The 16196-nt window shown below is 42.9% G+C and overlaps 1 long non-coding RNA gene across 1 annotated transcript; it reads right to left on the reverse strand.

Moving 5' to 3' along the window:
• Positions 1-6313: 6313 nt before the first annotated feature.
• Positions 6314-15655, reverse strand: LOC125096010 (uncharacterized). Its single transcript, XR_007126030.1, has 3 exons — positions 15570-15655; positions 8636-8735; positions 6314-7757 (listed from the first exon to the last, which is right to left on the reverse strand). It is a non-coding gene; the product is annotated as an uncharacterized LOC125096010 (long non-coding RNA).
• Positions 15656-16196: the final 541 nt, after the last annotated feature.

The following is a 16196-nucleotide window of genomic DNA, read 5'->3' on the forward strand; positions in this document are numbered from 1 at the left end:
AAAAATAATGTAATGCTCATGGGGATATTTTGATATCCTTGTAAGAGCAGGAAACTGTAATGAACTAGTGAAACCCTGATATCGCAATTGCCTTTTGGGGTCTCCTACCTGATTCCAAAATCCCTTCCGTCTCACAGTATTTCTTTTAAATCCTGTGTCTATTTTCCCCTTGGAAAACACATTTCAGTATAAGAGAGAACTTCATCTGATAACTGATCTATGTAAAAAAAAAAAAAAAAAAAGGCAAAATAAATAAATACAGAGGAAAATATGCCCTAAATCCCTCCTGGCTTGTCTCTCTGTCTCTATCAGCCAAACCAGAGCCTCCTATCATGGGAAGAAAGCAACGCTCTCCCTGAATCAATATGGATTGTATTTTGAAGACCAGAGTATATGAAACAAATGATTCAAAACATGATTGGATTTGCACACAGGATACCGTCTGTGTGACATACCTCCTTGCTTTATAGCTGGGTCCTGCCCATAGTTTTCCTAAGCCATGTCTGTTGCTTATCCGATGAGAACAGATCACTTTTTTAAAAAAGGGTCTTGGTTGGCTGTAAACCACCATATTCATTTAGCTGCTTGGGAATTTCCTGTCAATCATTCCTTCACTGCAGAGGTATATTAAGAAGTATTAATTTTTACATTGGTTTTAAAATGTTACCTGTCCCTCCCCAGAGGTTCCAATACAGCTCCTTTTCCCCCACATCGATTTTTCACTGCTGTGCTCTTTCCCCAGGCCATGGGCCCAGACATCTTACTGGGCCTTAAACTTCTAGCCTTTAGATTCAGACCCACCTTATTTACTAGAGATGACTGTCCCAGGCACTGTGTTAGATACCTTCACATACACTCCGCTATTTGATGCCCAGAACTTTAAGAAAAGCAGAATGCCGCCATTTCACACACGGGAAACCCAAACAGGCAGAGGGGCACCAACCTTGTGGGGACTGATCCCGGGTCTTCACCTGAGTCTTCCCCAAGTCCCTTACTCTCTGTATTAAATGAACTCCTTCGACTTCTCTTGCCCCTGCTTTGAGCTATCTCAGTTGGCATCACCAACCACCCACACCCTCTTTGCAAGAAGTGTCCTCTTTCCTTTCCATCTGTGCTTGGGAATTCAGCCACTCTGGGCTCCTCCCAGACCTGTCTTCCCTGCATTCTGTAATTGTCTCCTTTCCACGGACTCCTTCCTTCTCCTTTCCTGCCACAGCCAAGCTCCTAAAATTCCAGCTATCCTCTTCCCATTTCTCAGTTCCTATCTGCTGCTCACTGTCTCCAGACTGCCCACCAAAGGGTCAGCTTTCATTCAGCTGGTCTATCCCTCTGTGTTTACCACGTTCTGATTCCATCAAGACCTCAAGCAAGCAAGCATTTGCTGATCTGTATGCCAAGAAGAGATATATGTATCCAGATAGATATTTTTCCCCACCAATTTTTCAAAGCCCTTACTAAATATTTTTCCAGGTCTTCTGGTTTCCCTTTAATTGTTAAACATTTCAAGCTACCTGGAAGTAAGAACTATGCCCTCTCGTTTTCAGCAGTGGCCTGAGGACATGCATGCAATCCAATTAGAATCAAGTAAGAAATAGAATCCAAACCGTTCCACCAAATGGAATCCACTCATCATATACTCATTCTCTAAATATTGAAATCCCATCACTTCAGGGAACAGGAGAAGTAAGTAAGAAGAGACACATTATCTAGGAAACCACAATTTCTTTTTTGAAAGTTAGCTAATATTATACAGAAGCCCCACTTTCCATAGAGGGAGGAAAGACAGACGACAGTGTTAGCTCTGTCACACATCTGGGCTGTTAGTAGGAACATAAGGAAGAAAACACTGATACACTGCTGGTATGAGTGTAAATGGGTCACACTTTTTTTGGAGGAAGATTTGTCAGTATATATCAAAATAAAAAATACATATACCTAGCAGTTCCATTCTTTTAGAACTGATCCCACAGATTTATTCCCATCTACACACTAAGAAATGTATGTGGTAATATCCCTTGCAACATTTTAAAAACAAGACAGCTCAATAAATGAAATCATCGCCAAGATAAGATATGTAAAGAAGCAAAATGCAGAACAATATGTACAACGTGCTAATATTTATGGACATGGGGTGAACACACACACTTTCACCTGAAAAGACTATAGACCCATAAACACACACATACACATTTGGATTCTAAAATGCTGTCTCTAGCAGCCTATACTAAGAAATTCTCTTAGCTGTTGTCTTTGGGCAGAAGTATGAGGGACTGAGGGCCTGCGGTAGGAAGGAAACTGATTTTTTCTCTAGATTTTCCAGTGCTAAGTTGAAATTTTGTCCTATGCAAGTATTTAAAAAATTTTTTTTTTAATTTTTAAACCAAAACAATGTTTTAACTCTCTGGGTTACCTGGAGCATCTTTTTTTTTTTTTTTTTCCCAGTTATGTGTAAAGAATTGCTATAATTTAAACTTTTTTTTTCCCAGCAAAGTGTGAAGAGTTGCTGGAAGATTTGAGAGGCCTGGGTGGGCCGGCTCTGAATGGAGATGTTTCAGCCACTAATTTGGAATGGAAGGTTTTTCGGCTGCCTCCCACTGGGTTTCAGAACTTTAAATGAAGTGTTCTATAAAGAGGGCACACTTAGTTCATCCATATCCATTAGTCCACCTCATACAAGGGTCATCAGCTATCCCTGGGAGAGGTTTTGCGGGACGATCTGAGTACTCTGCAAAGTATTTTTCTGTGCTTCAGGTTCTAGAACACATGGATGTACAGAGGGTAAGCAGTGCCGTTCACCAGCCACATCGTGTCTGCTCCCACCCCAGACAAGGAGACATCTGAAGGCCAGTGACTCTTCCCCAGCAGCCCCTCAAGCTCCCAATTTTCAACACTCATTTGCAAGTTCCTGACACCATGACAAATCCAGGCCTTCTATTTCTGGCTCGGGATAACTTTGTGACCTTCCCTCAGGAGCCCCCTAACCTGGAATCTTCTCAATCCGTCAGTGTCACACCCCAGGAGAGAAGAGGAAATTCTGGAGACCAGGATCCCCCGAGCCCCCAGAAGACAGCGCTGACAGACAGGCTGGGACTCCAGGCAGCCCTGGTCCTTGTAACAGCGGTCACCAGAAAGGGCCATTACAGCAGTCACTGCTGTCAAGTGGAAATAAACTTTTAATAATAACAGCAGCAGATGGGTACTTGGGCTCTTCCAGAACAGCCATCCAGGGACATTCAGGCTTTAAAATTCTATCAATTCAAGCAAAAAGTTGACGGTTTCCACCCCACCGGGGAACACTTGAGCCCTTAATCACTTTTACTAGCAGCACAGGACCTGAGAACCCACGACAGCTGAGGACCTGGCCGTTGCCCAGTCACCTGCAAAGGAGCGACCACCAGAGAACTGAGGCCCTTCTTTGCCTGTTTTTCTCACTAGTCTTTCTTCCAACTTTCCTGTAGGTGTGTCAAGTCCAAAGGCATATTTCTCACAAACCGTAACTCACACTTTCTCTGGTCCCCTCACCACCCCAGAAGGCCAAGACGCTTTCAGTAATGCAGTCTCCCTCCTCAGCTTCTGCTTCCAGCCTTGATCAGGAAGGGGAGACCAGTGTCTACACTCCCCATCTCATTCATGTACCATCAAGACTCACCTAGGGGGGGCGCCTGGGTGGTTCAGGGGGTTAAAGCCTCTGAGCCGTCAGCTCAGGTCATGGTCCCAGTGTCCTGGGATCAAGCCCCACATAGGGCTCTCTGCTCAGCAGGGAACCTGCCTCCTCCTCTCTCTCTCTGCCTGCCTCTCTGCCTACTTGTGATCTCTGTCTGTCAAATAAATGAATGAAGTCTTAAAAAAAAAAAAATACCTGCATTGTTAAAAAAAAAAAAATAAGACTCACCTAGGGGAGGAGAAACACTTCCAGGCCCACAATGTGCATTTATATCTTTAAGCATCTAATATACTGACTGTTCCTGAAGCCTCGCACAGTCTGAAGAGAGCATAATGCAGGTAAGAATTCCATTGATTTTAGGCTGATTTTTCCACCGAACAGACACTTACAAATCACTCTATGTGTCAAACTCTGCCGTTTTCCCGATCCAGTCGTCATTCTCCTGGTAACTTGCAAGATCTAAACCAGACAGTTGTATCTGCTGGGGGGCCCTGATTCCTTAATTCAGCCGAGAATAGGGGGTGTTGCCTTCTGTTAATTCAAAGACAACCTATTTTCAATGAATGGTTCAGAGCCCAACTTATCTTTTGAGACTCTGGACGTGACATAAATACAGGGCAGGAAGAAGTCAATTCTCCATTCTGCCTTAACTTTGTTATTGTTCCAATGATTCACATAAGAAAAAAAAAATCCTCAAATGCTCTCAAACTTCAGACATATTTTGTATGTTTACTCAGAAAGAGCAAGTCTACAGCTCCATTTTCATATTTAAATTAACAGCGGGAGGAAGCTTCTAAACCAATCCAAAGATCTCAGCTACTCTGAATTAAAGCTAAAATTATGAAAACAAGTTAAAACCACAAATGGCGTCTGGCTTTTAAACTCTAATGCACGGATGTAATGTAGCCACACTTTGTGTTAAGAGAGATTTAATGATTTTAGAAGAAGTTTTGTGTCTTCTTCTTTCTTCTCCTTCAGACTAACTTGTTCAAGTGCTATGGCAAAAAGACATGGAGTTTATTATTATTCATACTGGATTTTTTAAGACTTCAAGTGTGAGGAGAGACTAAGAAGCACCCCCGCACCCCGAGTGTCTGCCTATAGGAAGAAGAAGCAAGAAAAATGAGAAGGCAGATAGTGCTTCATGATTCAAAACAATGAATTGTGCCAAACTCCTCACAAAAGGGTAAATTTGCAAGGTCACGTTCACCCCCAAGCCTGAAGGCTGATTTCGTATATGACGACTTGGGAGAAATCCATGACTCCATGAGTCACATTCCAGGGCACCTCAGACCTATTGCTTTTCCCCACCAATATTTATGTCTCCTTCTTTTAAAAGCATGGATTTCTTTCCTATTTTTACCGCTCAACTTGAAATCGTTTCTTTCTGTCTGTGCTACGAGGTCAACAAAAACCAGTCAGAGCTGACTTTTCAGATGTTGCATCACCCCTCCATTTTTGTGAGAATACCATGATGAAAGAAAACCATAACCATCCAGGGTTATTAGCATCCTCCTCTGATAGAGTTCTTCCCACTTAGAAGGTCCTCCTCTTCCCTCCACACACTCAAGTCCTTCCTTGCCACCCTCCAATTCACATTAAGGACAGTTCTAACAACCCTCCTTCCCCTTTGGTCCACAGAAAGCCAGCCCCATGTGAGCACTCAAAGAATCACGGAAGGGTGATGCTGTATTCTTCTGCTCTTGAGGGAACTCTACGTTGTAACGTCAAGACTTTCATGTGCCCACAGGATGTAGCTCAAGGTAGGCCAGAGACTAAGTAAGAGGACACTTAGATTGATAACACTTGGTCTTGAGCTTGGCGGTAACTGCTTTCTCTGAGGAGGTGTGTGGGCGTATGCTCTGTGGTTAAGCAACTGTCCTTCTCAGCCTGCCATACGCATCCTAAATGCTACCCACACACATTTCATCATAGCCTGTTGAAGCTGTTTGAAGAGGAAGTTATAGATCAGGTGCTTTTCCTGAAAGCACAGAGTGTTTCCCAAAAGAAAATGCTACTATTAAGCAATTAAAGATAAATACACATAGGGAAAAAATTGTCAAAGACTAACATGGACCAAAAGGATTATAGGTTGCCCTCAATGGAAAGCTAGGCATTGTCTAAGTATAATCTTTCGAGTTCTTTGACTCTATGAGACCTCTGCATCTCTTATCGACCTTGAGCTATTTTACAACTCTGTAAATTGTACATAACTGACAGTAATGAAAATGATTCGTGTCAATAGACATGCAAATGAATTTTGTTCCCTGAAAATATCATCGATTTCCCTCCCCTGCTATGGAATGAGCCCAGTTTTTCATCAGTCTGGAGGTTTAATGCTGCATTATTCTGGTTCTTCGAATTCTCCTCTGAGCGGCGTGTAACATCTTACTGGTTCCCGATTTAACTGATGACTTCAATAACATCACTAACACATTAACTTTATGTCTGAGATTCATGGTTTTATTTTACTTAAAAAGGAATTCAGTGGACAGAAAAAAAATTGTTCTTTACTTCTCTCATTGAGGAATCCATGGAGTTCCCCTCAGGTGGGCCTCAAGAAGCTCCTCCTCTCCGGTCTCCATCTTTGTTCTCTTCCCATGCCCCCCAACCCGCACCCTTAGAGTCTTCTCTTTTTAGTCATTTATCCCCATGACCGGCTTTCAACCAGCCAGTCCCATCTGAAGAGAGGAGAATAAATATTCTGATTCTTCCATTTCCTCAGTATATAGCAGCTACATAAAAAACAAACTTGTCTGTAGATAGTACTGATGACACATCAGATCGGAACTCCAGTGTACTGTACTAATTCCAATTGTCAAAGAGCCCCTCCAAGAAAGAGGGCAGGAAGGAAGGGCTTGAAACTCCATTCTACCACCCTATGCTTCTTTTCTTTTTCTATTAAAAAGGCATGTTGATAATTTGTCTTTCCATGAGTGAAGAGGGTTTCTACCGATCTAGTCTACTCATTTGTCAAGTTTCTATCATGGCTCTCAGCCAGTCCCTGACATTAATCGAGCATTTGCTATATAATAGGTATTATTCTATTTGCTGGAGATTTATAGACCTCAAAGAGCTCACAGTTTTGAAGACTCACCTCCACATAAATGTGTAGTTATAATATCATGTAGCCATACAACATTTAATAAACTACGTTGTCAGCATAACTCTCACGAAGATGTCCAGTCTGTGTCTAATTAACACAACTAAAGGCTCAGTAGAATACATGGGCCTAGGGTCCTTGACTTCTTTGCATTAAATTTGATTGAACCTAACCACTTCCGTACCAGAAGCTACCCAAAAACTAAATAGTAGAGATCAAATCTTTCAGATGGCTAGTTATCAAGTTACTACTCACAATCCAGAAAATGCAAATACTTAGCTTGGCTTTCAAAAATGACAATTCCTAAAATACAGGATTAATAACAGTATCTCGAAGAGCATTCAGGTGGTTGGGACACGGCATTGAGACCCGACATTTGCGGGGACTGGGTGCTGTTCTGCTTGCGGGCGTCTTTCTAAAGTGAGTAGGCAATCTCCCTGACCTCCAAGAGGCTCCCAGAGTTTGCCATGTTTTATGAGTGATTTTTAAAGTACATTCTAGACCTCCCTCCTTTTCCAACTGTTCAAGCTTCACTGGGCTTTTAAACTTTCTATTTCATTACAGTACAAACAACTCTACAAGCGGGCCTCCTGCTTCTTCCCTCAGGCTATGCGGAATTATTCATACTCAAGGTCTAAAGAGGAACATCAGTATGAAGGAAAAACAGACTAAAGAGTGAAAACAAATTAGCAATCCAAACAGCCCTCTCCCTGCCTGTCAGGAGAAGGCCTTTGGTGTCTCCTCCCAGAGTCAAGGGGTTTTTTGAGTCAGAGATTAAAGGATACATTTCCAGGGCTCAGAGAACAGACGCTCTGTGAAATGTATATCCACCCAAAGCAACCAGGACCAATTACGCATGCATGGAACCATGGTGCGCCCTGATCCCGGTACAAGCCTCCGAAGCCAGAGGAGCCTGGCCCGGATATTTGGTATTCTGCACCCCTTGGGCACTAAAAGGCCTAAAAGGGCATTTCATATTTTCCTTCATGCCTGGATAGGGAAAAGAAAGAAGAAGAAATATAAGGCATTAGGCTATCTTTGGGAGTGTTGTAAAACCTTACCAGAAAGCATTTGGTCTTAACCAGGGTGATGTTGCCCCACAAGGAAACATTTGGCAATGTCTCCAGATATTTTTGATTGTCACAGGTCGGGGTGGGAGGTGTTACTGGGATCTAGTCGATAGACACAAATGTTGCTAAACGCAGCACCCCCTGCAAAGAGTGATCTGGTCTGTGTGCCAACACCACTGATGTTGAGAAGCCCTGTCTTAAAGAGACTAAGCACTGGAAACAGAATTTCTTAAAAGCTTCTCTCTCTCTCTCTCTCTCTCTCTCTCTCTCTCTCACACACACACACACACACACACACACACACACGGTGGGCTTCATGAGTGTGAAACCCATGTGGTTGCATAAGGCACCACCCTCAGAATGGTCCCCAGATTTGAGATCATCCTCTGGTGCTGCCATCTTGAAATCCTAATAATTCTGAAGGAGAGACCCCACATTTTCTTTCTGCCCTGGACCCACAAATTATGCAGCTGGTACTGTGAGCAAATGCATGTACATGGGAGACTTGTCCGTTGCCTGGAGCAGGACCCTATGTCCTCCACTGTACCCTGTTTCAGCACCAACATTTTCCTTCATCCTAGCAGTGTGTGCTCTTGTCCTGTTTTGAAAACTCCTTTGGAGTACGGCAGAGCTGAAACTAGAAAACATACCTGAATTGCAGATTTCAAAATGTCTGAAGACTCATTCCCTCCTTCCCCATCAAACTGTCTAGGATACCCACAGATGGCACCGAGGAACAAGCCACATTATGTTACATGTGACATAAAGAGACGTATTCTCAAGGATCCTGGAAAGGACCTGGAGGTTCTGTAGACAAGTGTGCTTTTCTGCAAGGGCAGTAGGGCTCGGCTCCAATCACTCTTGAAAGAATGGCAACACAGGGCAAGCATCTTAATACCTGAAATCAAATAAAGTCAAATTTCCCATCTATCCTCTCCTTGCAAGTCATTTTTTTCCCCATATAATTCCATATAATTCTCCATTGTCAACAAACCTGTAATATGCTTTAAGTGTCCTATTAAAATTGCAGCCAGTTTCCATCCACCACTTTGCTTGTGAATCCCTTTTCACGTACTATCCTAGGTCCATCAGCAACAATTTAATGTACGGGATGTAAGACCCTATCCACAAAGATCTTGCTCACATTTCCAAACGCACTTCCTAAAATGTCCTATTTGTGGGATTATCTGCGATGCTTATGTGAGAAAATCACAGGAGCAACAACAAATCCGACAAGTCTGAGAAACTCTGCCTCCGAGGTCCAAGGCCCCTCGTCAGAGACCGACATGATGTGTCTCTACTGCCATCTCCTGGCAAACCATCCTGCACACTCGTCCTCGAGCCTCCGCCCCTTGGGAGTCCTCCTGAGCACGTTGGAACTGCACTTACAAGGTAAATGGGCTTTGAAAAAAATATTAAAGCACAAATCACAGCCACTGCCACGTTAGTAAACAGTGGAGAACATCGATAATAAGTTCCAAGTTTGCAGGCAATTTGACTTAAAACTGTACACACAGAGCAGAATTCAACACCGCGGTCTGTGAGCAGCCAGCCTTGCCTGAGCAGTGGGAATCTTGGGGACCCATACAAGGACTATGGGGAAGGACAAGGGAGGGAGTGAGTAGGCTCCCCTAGTAACAGCTTGAGTTCTTTAGATGTTTTTGCTTGTCTGCTCCTAGGAAGGAGGAAGGGAGCCTGCTTTTCCCAGTGAAGTGGAAATAGGGCCAATATCCCTCCTTAGGCATCATCTGAGATATTCCTGCTTCTCCTTTCCCCTTTGGACATGCAACACAGACCAGATTTGCAATAATAACAATGACGATACCCGTGCAGAGCAGGGAATCGATTCGTTCACCCCTGGATTCCCACCAGAACAGCCGCTCATACTAGGTGCTCAAAAGATACATGCTTACCAAAGAGACAGTCAAAGCTGTCCTTTGCTGATCGCATATTGCATGCCAAGTCTTTTACAGTTCTTATCTCATTTAATCTTTATAGTAACCTCTGAGGTATGTATTATTAGCCCTGGATTATTGATACAGGAAGTGATAGCAGACTTAGTAATGGTCAGACTGACCAGAGAGGAAATTCCTGTTATGTTACTAGCAGCCCACAGAGATGTGGTGGCATAGTAATAATAAATCAGTTACTGAGAAACCACTTTGCACCGGGACAGTGCTCAGTATTGTTTTATTTGCCCTTAACAACAGCTCAGTGAGATCAGTTTGACAGGATACTGCCATTTTACAGATGAGGGCCAGAAGGTTTAAGCAATTTGCTGGGCTTCCAACCCAGGGCTGCCTCAGTGATGCAGATCCTCCTCCCCATATATCTTGCCCCTCAGGATAGGTTTCGGGCTGCACTCCTTCCCCCGGGAAATCACCAGTGAGAATAACAGTGTGGGCCAGGTCCGGCATGGAGGGCCCCCCAGCTGACCAGCTGTAAGATACTTCCCGCCTGAAAGATTCAGCAGCCTGGATACAGAATAGAAAGAGACCTGATGGGACCATCTCGGAAGTCAGGGTGGTTGGTTTACGGTAGACTAGAGTTTCCTATATTGAATGACAAAAGTCAAAAGGTCAGCTGTAAGAAGAAAGCACAGAACAATGACAGCAACTGGGCTCCTCCATTGGGCTGTTCTGTAAAGACTGCAAATTTCACATATTAAAAAAAAAAAATAATATATATATATATATATACACACACACACACACACACACATATATATATATATGGCACTGACCTAAAATAAAGTGACTACACAAAAACAAAAACAACAATAACAAAAAACCCAGGGCCACCTGGGTGGCTCAGTCAGTTGAACATCCTGCTCTTGATTTCAGCTGGAGTCACGATCTCAATCTTGGGGTCCTGGGGTCAAACCCCACCTTAGCTCAGCAGGGAGTCTGTTTGAGGATTCTCTTTCTCCCTCTCTCTCAACCCCTCCCCCTGCTCACATGCTCACTCACTCTCTCTAAAATAACAAACCTTTCAAATTTAAAAAACAGGACCAAAAAAACCCAACAACTCTTGGATACCCACACAAAAACTTGTACACAAATGTTCATACCAACAGTATTTCTTGCAGCCAAAAAATGGAAACAACCCAAATGCCCATCTACTGATGAATGGATAGATAAAATGTAGTATAGTCATACAATGGACTATTACCCAGTAATAAGAAGGAATAAAATACTGATAATGCTACAGTGTGAATAAACCTTGAAGACATTATGCTACATGAAGAAGTCAGATGCAGAAGGCTACATATTGTTTGATTCTACTTATACAAAATGCCCAGAATACATAAATTTATAGAGACAGAAAATATGTGAGTGGTTCCCTAGAGTTTGGGGTGGGAACAGAGATAGATGTGAAGAAGGATGAGGGAGTGACTGCTGAAAGGTACAGGGTTTCTTTTAGAATAATAAAAATGTTCTAAAATTGATTGTGTCATAACTATATAGCTCTGTGGATTAAAAAAAACATTGAATTATATACTTTAAATAGGTGAGTTGCATGGGATATGAATTATACTCAGTAAGGCTGTTGCAAAAAAAAAAATACAATATGTGTGTTTAGAAACAAAATAAATTCTTTAATTATTAAGGGAAAAACTCGACACTCCATTGAAAATGATCCAGCCCCTCCCCCTAGTCTTCCTTATCTCAGCAAATGGCACCACACTCTTCCACAGCTAGAAAGCCATGAGTCATCCTTGAATTCTCTTTCTCCTGTACCACCTCCACAATTCAAGTCCCTCAGCAACTACTGGTCATTACATCTCCAGAACACATCTCCAACTTCCCCCATTCAGCCCCATCCACACTTTGGCCCCCCTCCCTCGTTCCTAACTCATCCTGCCATCCTCCGATCCATCTCCTATAAACTGCAAGAGTGACTATTCTAAAATGGACATCAGTCTGTGGCTTTCCCAGGCAATTTCCCTCAGCAATTGCCCACTGGAGGACACAACACCCACCTTCACAACTGCCCCAGCATTCCACCCTTTATGAGGCTCTAGTTGGACTGCCCTCTCTTCTGTCCCTCAGTTATGCCAAACTCTTTGTTGCTTCTGGGCCTTTGCGCATGCTGTGCTGTCTGACTGGACCAGCCTTCCTTCAAATCTTTGTGTGACAGGGTGTCAGCTACCCTTTAGGTCTCAACTCACATGTACCCTTTTAGCGATGTCCCTGGTGCCCCATACAGAGAGGTCCCCAGGATTCAGTTTCATGATCCTTATCAAAATCTGCAATTACCGGGGCGCCTGGGTGGCTCAGTGGGTTAAGCCGCTGCCTTCAGCTCAGGTCATGATCCCAGGTCCTGGGTTCAAGCCCCACATCGGGCTCTCTGCTCAGCAGGGAGCCTGCTTCCTCCTCTCTCTCTGCTTGCTGCTCTGCCTACTTGTGATTTCTCTCTGTCAAATAAATAAATAAAATCTTTAAAAAAAAAAATCTGCAATTACCCTACTTGTCTACTCTTGCCTTGTTCATTAGGACCAAGGTCTCATTTTTTTAATAATATAATTAATAGAAACATCTATCTTAATGAAAGGGTGAATGAAAACCCCTAGAAATCCCTACATTTTAAGATTGGTTAGAGAAGAATCCAGCAAAGATGTTATTTTCCTACGAACTTAAGCTCACAGTCATGGGGAAAAGCAGGACTCTCAGATCCTAGGGAGACAACGAAAGATGTTACAAAGATTTTTAGTGAACTCAAATAATAACAGCATACAAGACAAAGAAAATATCTGCAACATTTTATGGAATGGAAATTCATAACATGGGGTGTAAAACAATTAATCCCCTCACTTATTCTAGTTTGAATTCAACATATTGGTATTTCCCTCACAAATAATTCCAAAGAGATGCTTATGTATTTATTCTGCTTTGTGTATGGATAATAGGAATTAAGGAGGCCTTTTTCTTCTGGGTGTGGCTCTCCATCCCAAATTTGGATGATTTTCTAAAATTGAACATTTGAGTCTCTGAATTACTTTTCTCAAGTCATGAGTCTCAATTTTTTGGGGGTATCAATTTGAAAAGTTGCCCATACTTCAGTCAAATGAGGGTCAAGGAATAAATGGGAGGGTGGGGGAAATAGGGTAGGGGCAGATGTCCCGGAGAACTGTGACTGCCCAAGTCCCTGTTTTTCATCCCTCCACCAAGTTGAACCTGAGTCCTGATTCTGACTCAGGAGGCATGGAGGGAGGGCTGGAGATCTATACATTTGCAACCCCAAAGGTATCCTAGCACGAAGTCAGAGTTGGAAAACACAGGCCAGGCACTGTGAAAAGATCAGGTCACCAGTAGAATGAAGATGGTCAGGATTTGGAGCTCCCCAAGAGGAGGCCTTGTCTCAGGGTGGGGGCGTGGGGAGGCAGTCATGGGAACATGTATTTCAATGCAATCTGATAAATGCTCTGAGCACCTTCTGATGGGAGGACAGAGAGAACTGCCCCCAGAGTCGGTCATATTTGTTCTGGAAGGATGAGGGAATTTTGAGGACTCAAATGGAGCTAGGGTTCTCTATTGCTACTTGTAATTTTGTGTTTCCAAATTATTTTCAGTGATCTGCTCTTAGAGAGAGGCACCCTGTTTTACCAGCCATCAACATGTCATAGTGTGAAACTGGTCTTAATCGGCCTGTGTATCTTTAGTGCTGTTTGCTAAAATATTAATAATAATGAAATGCAGAGGGCATCCTGGACCACATCCTATGTGAAGAGAAATCAAGCTCCCATAGTTGGATTGGGGGGTTGCCTGGGGTTGCCCCAGGAGGGGTCAGGGACTTAAAGGTGTGATAGATAGTTCTGAAGATGAAAGATGATGGACTATAAAGATTAGGAGGTAGCACAGCTGTCAATCAAAATTTCTGGGCTCTGTGGTTGGTCAGATGTCCAGGGAAGTTCTCACAGGGTCATTTCCACGTGGGCAGTGCAAGCTGAGAAGAGCTTGTACTGTCGGCAACATGAGCAACACCCACCAGTGTGCCAGTTTATAGCTTTCAAGGGATCACAAATATATCCTGGTAGTTTTTCATTTCTTTGGAGAATAAAATGCCCTAAATATACACACATTCACAATATACACAGCCATTATAGAGTGAGCTATAAATAAATGTGAAGATAAACTGTTCTCTCTTTAGAAGACAGAATGGAGCTCTTCAGATAGGCACACATATCTGGTAGAAATCAAGCTAAAGGAGGGGTGATAGGAACGGGTTTTGGAACTAGAAAGAATTGGGCTTGAATTGGACTGCACCATCAATTAGCTGTGTCAAGTCCAGCATTTGCTTAGCATCTCTGATCCTCAATTCCACTATTACAAAATGGAGGTGATCAAAACCTGCTTGAAAGGGGGATTAAATAGATGGTTATGTAAACTTTGGTGGTTTTTAAAGTGATGGGACAGGTTCCTGGAGTTTGCTAGTCTTTCTATTTTTGAGTTAAAATTTTATTTAAAGCGGAAACTTAAAAAAAACAAAAACAAAAAAAAAAACCACACAAATGGAAAAGCCGGTAATGGAGAATAAAGCTCCAGAGACAACAGACAGATCAGTGGTTGCTAGGGGATAGGGAGGAGGGAAGGATGTATAGACGGAGCATAGAGGATTGTTAGGGCAGTGAAAATACTCTGTATGATACCGTAATGGCTGGTGTGTATCATGATACATTTGTCCAAACCCCACAGAATGTGCAACGCCAAGAGTGAACCCTAGTGTAAGCTGTGGACGCTGGGTGATACTGACATTTCCCCGGGGGGCTCACTGATTGTAGCACGTGTCCCACTCTGGTGGGGGCTGTTGATAATGGGGGAAGTCTGTGCACGTGGGGGCAGGGACTATATGGAAAATCTCTGTACCTTCTGCTCAATTTTGCTGTGAACCTAAAATGGCTCTAAAAAATTAAGTCTAAAAAAAGAAAAAAAAGTCTGTAGTGACACCAACCACCTGGCCTGAGTAATAGAGACAACTGTTAGACACATACCCCATTATAATGCCAAAGTGGGAACAGTCTGGCCACAGAAACAAGTGTATCGGATATGCCAGAGAAGCAAGTAGGCTTGTGGGTTAACTTGAGTCTTTTGGGGGAAGAAACCGACAGGTACAAAAGTCATTTTATTTGCAAATCTCCAGCGTGACTTGACCTTTCTCCTTTAAGAAACATTCAGGCCTCATTATCTATTACCTGCCTATTGTCAAATGTTCTCTTGAAAATGACAACCTCTGAACTTTACTTTTAAAAAACCCTCTAGGGGCGCCTGTGTGGCTCAGTGGGTTAAGCCTCTGCCTTCAGCTCAGGTCATGATCTCAGGGTCCTGGGATCGAGCCCCATATCAGGCTCTCTGCTCCTCAGGGAGCCTGCTTCCTCCTCTCTTTCTCTCTGCCTGCCTCTCTGACTACTTGTGATTTCTCTCTGTCAAATAAATAAATGAAATCTTTTAAAAGAAAAAAACCCTCTAAATCAGTCACTAAATGGGAGGAAATTTAACAAAACTTTGTGTATTTACTTGGGCTTTTTTTTTTTTAAATGGTGTCTCCTTGCTGATACAAGTTGGAAATTTTAACGGCTAACAGACGACAGAATGAGGCAACAGTGGCATCTAGTGTTCAACCAGATCCTTTCTGCAAAGCTCCTGGAGGGAGAAACAGGAGACCTGAGGTAAGGTGATGCGCACCTGTTACATGTAACCAGCCCAACCCGCTGAGATCAGCAAGGTGCGCTCACCTGAGCGTTTATGCTGCTGCTCCTACAGGTGTTCCCAGGGAAAGGCAGGTAGTCCGACTTCCAGGAACACTCCACATCTCGCAACTCTGGAGCACACCTGGAGTTAAGGAGTTGGTTCCATCCCATCTACTTCGGCCTCCCCTCTATCCCAAATTCAAAGACAGGTGATAAGCCTTGAGAGTCCCTGGAGGACAAGAACCCTGGCGGATTGTTTTAACAGCCTTCTACTGGAGTAAACTGAATAGCGCTAGCTGACTTTGGGAAATAATCCTGGTTTTGCATTAACTTTATCCGGAGATCCTGAACTCCTCAATGAAGAAAGAATTCTGGGGGAAACCATTTGACCTATAACATTCTATAAAGAAGAGGCTCTTTTATCTAGACATGCCAGAGAGTGTCAACATTTTTTTACTACATTTTTTTTTTTTAACTGGCAGTGGAACTCCTTAGTAGAAGTGAAGTATTTGAGATAATGATGTCATAAAACATAGATTAATTCATAGATTTAGATTAATTAACAGAGATTAATCAACATAGATTAATAAAATAGGTAAAGGGGCACCTGGGTGGTTTAATCTATTAAGTGTCTCACTCTTGATTTCAGTTTTTGATCTCAAGGTCATGAGA

The sequence above is a fragment of the Lutra lutra genome, chromosome 3 (assembly GCF_902655055.1).
Source record: "Lutra lutra chromosome 3, mLutLut1.2, whole genome shotgun sequence".
Taxonomy (NCBI): Eukaryota; Metazoa; Chordata; class Mammalia; order Carnivora; family Mustelidae; genus Lutra; species Lutra lutra.